The following is a 6,639-nucleotide window of genomic DNA, read 5'->3' as shown; positions in this document are numbered from 1 at the left end:
ATACAAAAGACAATAATGTTATTTACATGGTTAAAGTGGCCCCTCCTCTATATTAAACATTCAAAAAATATAAAAGCTTAATCATCTTTTCTCTTCCCTTTTTTTATCTTTCAAATCATTTCCTTCCCTTCTCCACTAAACATTTCAACAAAGATTATTACATATAAATGTTTTCAGATATTTTTTAGGGATACAATTGCTTTCTGAATTTGTAAATAACTTTGTTTATAATATTTTAAAACAATAATTAACTTATATGCTAAGATTATTATATATAAATATTTTCAGATTTTTTTAAGGAAAAAATAAAGAGGGATTAATTAATTAAAAATAGTTAATTTAAATAAATACCTCTAATAAATTTTAAAATAAATCTAAATTTTCCTACTCTTTATTCTTAGGAATTTTTAATTACTAAATAAAAAAATTATTTGATGTGTTTTATATTTTTAACACAATAATAAATAACTACTTTTATTTAAAACTTGTTTTATAAAGTAGTAAACGATTGTTACATAAGTCTTAAATTTTATGATTGGCACAACGTGAGCTAATATCTTTAAGAATGTCTCACCATTGACATCCCTGAATCCAAATTTAAAAGATTATTGTTATTTGACACTGACATTTTTATGTTTATTGTACACCAAAAACAAATTTTTTTTCATCAATTTTATATACTTCTAAACTCTAAACCCTAAAACTCTAAGTGTGAAATAATCAAATTCCAAATTTAAGTAAAGAAAATATTTCATAAATATTTATGAAGGGATTTGTATTTGAAGAGAAAAATAAAATAAATAAATAAATATCATAGATAATATGATATGATAAAAAAAAAGTATTCTATTACACCCACGAATTTAAATTGTGGAGGTTTTGATTTGAACCCTTTGCGGTGTTGAGCAATGGAGTCTCTGCAACATTTTATTTTCTTTCTTTTTTTAATTTGCATTTTTTTCGGTGTTTTCTTCATAAACTTGATCGTGTAAGTAATGCTTGGATTGAAATTGGCGAGTTTTATTTTGTTTCTTTTAGTTTTAGCAGCACAACCACAACAATCATCCAATGCGTCTAAGAAGAGGGAAAGGAAAACTGTGAAGCGAGGTGTGGATGATGGGAATCCTGAAGATGACGTTCATCCCGAGACTCCATTTGGTGATAAGAAAAGCATGTCTCTCCGAATGGAAAAACAGTGTAGTCCAGCTGATGCGGAGAAATCGTGTGTGTTAATTCCGTCTTTGTAAAATCATCTTTATGATTTTTACATGTTGATTATATGAAAAGCTTATGTTTTATGTTTGGCGCAATTTAGGTGGCATGAATGGTGGGAGAAATCAAGGTTTTTTGTGGCGGATGCTAGCAGCTCTAAACCACCTTTTGTTATTTTGAGTGTCTTGTTGAATCTATATACTTTGGTTTCTGATGGCATCTGATGTTGATTTTGATTCAATTTTTGCAAAGGTTGGTCTTTCTTATTACTATGAACTACAGTAGAAGCCAGTTAATTGGTAATGAACTTTACTAAAGCTAGGAAGGTTCAATTTTCTGATTTTTGCAGAAACTTAAAATCTGCAGAACTTAAGTTATAATAACCCGAACAAGGTAATTCTTGTAGCTATAGAAAGCTTGTGTAATGTATTTTCTTGTGTTAAATTGCAGATTTTAATTCGAATTGAGTTGAGAGTGGTGTGTGTACAAAGTTTTGACTTTGCATTGCACAAAGTTGTGTGATTGAACCAATTAGTAATTAAACTTTGGTAAAGTAACACGTGACAATTTCTATGATGTTGGATGAATCAATTTAGCTTTAATGTAGTATGAAGGTGTGTAATGTAAAATAAATGGTTAGGATCTTTGACTTTACTCTCAATTGTATTAAAATTCATTCTTGTTAATTTTTAGTGCTTCATACGAATCTATTTTCTTTCTATTTGTTCTCTATTGTTTGTTTTTTTAATGACCAGAATAACATTAGTTGTACGAAATTGTTAATTGTTCATTTTCTTTACTGTCTTGATATTTAAATTGAAGAAATCATCTGGATACGATGTTGAAGCTATCCATCTATATATTCTGTTTGGCTTCTTTTGCATGTTGTCATAAGCATATTTTGTCACACTTCGATGTCTGGTACTCTGGTTGATGAGTAAATTGAATCACTTAGGCCTTTATGGCGTTCCGATTGATTACATGAAATTTTCAGTATGATTTGTTACTCTTTTATGTTATGTTAATTGATATGATTAGACAAGCCTTTAACATCTATAGTTTTCACCTGTCAATTGCAATGATATGGCAAAACAGGCTCTTGATGCTGCCTGGAATGAAGAAAACAAAAAGCTAGAGATTATTCCAAAACAGTATTTGGCTGATTGGAAGAGGTGAGTATAAATTCTGTTTGCCTTTTGCAATTTCTTATTATGAACAAACTTATGCTTCAGAACACTCCAAAAATGTGTCTTGGGTTTTAAACCACAACTCAATGAGTTCCTCCCCTTAGACATTTTTTAGCATTGCTGGATTCTGTTCAATAATAGTATTATTATCTTTGTAATTATCAATGAGAAATATTTTGAGATTGAGTTTGGCTGTGTTTGTCTGAGCTCAAATTCAATTAATTGTCACTCCTTTCCTTATAACAGAATAATATTCAGAAAATATCACAATATCATTATTGCATCATAAAATGTAGTATAGTAACTTAGATGATCTCTTAGTGTGGTTTCCATATTTAACTATATTTCATGATATGTTTCCTCGTTCAATTAGGATTTGGAGTCCGTTATCAATATAAATAGGAGTTAGTGAATTTCATTTGTAACACATCGATACACATCATGTATCAGTATTATATTTTATCATTCAATGTTTGTTCTCTCTTTTCTTCCTCTCCAATATCTCATAACTTCAACACCTTTCAATTTATACACTCAACTGAGTATTGGGCGAAACAGAAGGCAAAGTGTTGAAGGGTGCAATTGTCATAAATGGATTGAGAGTGGGGTTAATTTATCATTAAATTAAACACACTGTTATGGTTGGCATGCTGTCAATCTAATTTTCTTCTCATTTTCCTTAATTGCTCTTGTAAATGTATGATATAAACATGTCTCAAATCAAGGTGTTATGTTTTACAGATGGCTAGAAAACATACGTGATTGGTACATATCACAGGAGCTATGGTAGGCTCACCCAATACCTGCATGGTATGTCACTTTAGAGGATTGAATTCTGCAGGAATTTGGGGTTTACAATGATCATTGGGTGGTGGCAAGAAATGAAGAGGCGGCCTGATACAGACCCAAATGCATATGGGCCTAATGAGCCATTGATCCAAGAAGCTAATACACGTAGATGGGGAAGGATGTATGAGAGGAAGAAAACTTGAAAAAGTGACGTGGCAAGCTATAAGAAATAGGTTGGTTAGACAAGAGAGAAAAAGAGAGATCTCCATTGTATTTAGGATCAGGTGTGGGGACCAATGAGAGCATTCTGTTTTGTTGATTGTTTTGGGTGAAGGGCCATTGTGGTTGCTCTAAAGGAGCTTACACTCTAGGCAGTGAGATTTCTCATCCTTTTGTATTTCTTGTTTTCAATCAAATAGAATCAGTTCGTCATTTCTTCTCATTTGTCGTGCATTCTCATTTTTATTGCGTTGAGTTTCCTATTATGGCCCAAGATGAGGCTAACCAAAGGTGCTTAGGAAAAGAGTTTCATATAAGCTGTGATCCTGAAGTTCTTGATACATGGTTTTCTTCTGGTCAGTTTCTGTTAACTGTGCTGGGATGGCCTGATGACACGGAAGACGTTAAGGCATTCTATCCAACTTCTGTTTTGGAAACTGGCCATGATATCCTCTTTTTCTGGGTTGCTCGTATAGTGATGTTAGGAATGAAGTTGGGTAGTGATGTGCCTTTTAGAAAGGTGAGGCTACTATCTTGTGCATAATGAATTTTGTGTGTGATACACAGCGGTGTTCTCACACAGTCAATAAGAACTATGGTTTTTGGTCATGCATTCCTAAGATTTTTCTTTTTTATAAAATCATAAATTCATTAAGACAGAAGAAAATTATAAAGAGGTTGAGGGGATACGAGATCCTCTGTAAAAAACAACACCAAGAGCAAACAATGAAAACATCAATGAAGTATAGTCAGTCCCTCATCTATGCCTAAAAAAATTCTGATCAATGGCCTTCTCACAGACAATTTTATGCAGATTTATTTGCACCCCATGATTCTCGATGCTCATGGACATAAGCTGTCCAAATCCAAGGGGAATGTCATTGATCCCATTGAAGTGATAAATGGGATATCACTGGAAGGTCTTCGTAAGAGGTTAGAAAGTAGTAACCTTGACCCCAAAGAATAGCTTTTGCCATAGAGTCAGAAGGACTTTCCAAATGGTATTGATGAATGTGGTGCTGATGCTCTCCGAGGTTTGCACTGGTTTCATACACAGCTCAGGTGTCAATCCCCAACCAATGTTCATATGGCTATTTTTTTTCATCATTTTTGTTTTTTGTAATTTAATTCTACTGTTTTCATTCATTTTAGTCTGGCATAATTAACCTAGATATTCAAAGGGTGGTTGGGTATCGCCAATGGTGTAATAAATTGTGGAATGCAGTACGATTTGCTATGGGCAGGCTTGGAGATGATTATATTCCGCCTGCAAATTTGACTTCAGAGGTTCTCCCATTTAGCTGCCAGTGGATACTCTGTTGAATAAAAACCATATGCAAAACATTGAAGTCTATTTGAGTTCACAAGCTACCACTGCTGTGTATTCTTGGTGGCAGTATCAATTATTTGATATTTTTATTGAAGTGATTGAGCCTTACTTTACTGGTAATGATCCCAAGTTTTCTTGTGAAAGACGCTTCAACCAAGATACTTTGTGGTTTTGTCTGGACAATGGCCTGCGATTACTTCATCCTTTTATGCCTTTTGTCATGGAAGAATTGTGGCAACGCCTTCCTTCACCCAGGGAATGTAAGAAAGCAGAATCTATCATGATATGCAATTACCCATCAGCTAAAGAGGTGTTTGTTTTAATATTTTTCACTTTCAAATATAAGGTACATCTTTGTTTATTTTCAGATCATTCCTTGTGTATATTCTCTTTAATTTACTCAGATCGAATGAGTACTAACAATGAGAAGGCTGTTCACCATCAAATGGATTTGGTTAACTATCCACAAAAAATTGTTGGTGTTTAGGTGTTGTACTTTTAGTCTTTTTTTTTAAAATTAATTTTAGTTTTCAAATAAAGTTTTTTTTTTTTTTTTTTAACTTGTAATAAAGGAATACACGTTAAAATGGATACTTGCTGTAACTAAAAATAGTCGATACTGACTGACTGGGTATGGATAGGGGGCATGAAAATTGTTGGTAACGTGTTTGGTAAGGTACGTCTTTTTTTTTTTTTTCCTCCTTAATATGGGTATGAGCCAGGTCTTTCAGTATCCTATACACTCTGTCATCCCTAGGAATATGATATATGTAATAGAATTGCTTATGCCCCTTCCCCATACAATAAAACATTTAAGGAGGTTATGACCCCTGCATTATTTTGTATTTGTTTACTTCGATATGCTTTGTAATTCCAAAAATGATGGTTATGTTGACAGGAGGCCAGCTTTTGTTCTCTGCTGAACACGGTTGCAGAGATTATAAACAGCCATCAAATGGAGATTATAACTCTTGCTAATTTAGTGTCTTTGACTGTAAGTTGCACAAATTGCTGTATTGTGTTCTCATCTCATGCATTCCTTGTATTTTATCGCAAGATTTTGTCATTAATCATGCATCCTGTGTTCACTTCACTTTGATTAACACGTTTTTCACATTGATGCATGATATGATTCACTAGGTAATCACTGAAATTGAAGCTGTTCCATGTGGATATGCTGATACTGTGGTGAATGAAACCCTTTCTGTCTATTTCGAGCTTCAAGGAATTAATTCTGCAGAAGCAGAGTCAGGAAAGATCAAGAAGATAGATGGTCTGAAGAAGTATGTTCATCTCAAGTTGTTTTCGAGAATACATTTTAGCATAGCTAGTCATAAAGTATATATGTCTGTGCATTTTGACTTATACCAACTTTGGCTAATAAAATTGTTATGTATGCTTAGCTGGTAATTCTATGTGGAGTTTCCATATTGGGTGCGAAACATCTGAATGCACTTGATTTTCTTTTACTAAAATTGATTGTCTTTTTTGCATAAAACCTTTTTTCCTTTAAACACTAGAACTGTTTAATGACTGGAGCATTTATTATGCAGGCAAATAAAAAATTGAAGATTATGAATGCTCCAGGTTATGAAGAGAAGGTTTTACCAAATGTTCGAGCCAAGAACAAGGAAAAGCTTGATCTTCTAAGGAGCGTTTATTGCTTGAGGAAGCGGCTGGACCAAGTTTCTAGGTTCAAAGTAATGAACTAGATTGATCATCATTCACTCCTCTTCAAAATATCGATATATCTTTAAGTATTTGTTATTTAAACGAACAAAAAAATTATGTAATCTCGCCCTCTCTACCAATAGCCAAGTATTTGAAGCAACTCTCTTTACCACAGCTTTGAGCATGGTACTGTTTTTACTTATAAAAAGAGGTAAAATAAATCACATGCGG

The 6,639-nt window shown here is 33.1% G+C and overlaps 1 pseudogene; it reads left to right on the top strand.

Annotated features, from left to right (window-relative positions):
- Positions 1-995: 995 nt before the first annotated feature.
- On the top strand, positions 996-6,430 carry LOC113870718 (annotated as a pseudogene).
- Positions 6,431-6,639: the final 209 nt, after the last annotated feature.

This window comes from Abrus precatorius, unplaced genomic scaffold, assembly GCF_003935025.1.
Source record: "Abrus precatorius isolate BTA unplaced genomic scaffold, Abrus_2018 Scaffold7, whole genome shotgun sequence".
Classification (NCBI taxonomy): domain Eukaryota; kingdom Viridiplantae; phylum Streptophyta; class Magnoliopsida; order Fabales; family Fabaceae; genus Abrus; species Abrus precatorius.
Note: the sequence above shows the minus strand (reverse complement) of the source record. Positions and strands in the feature narration are given on the sequence as shown.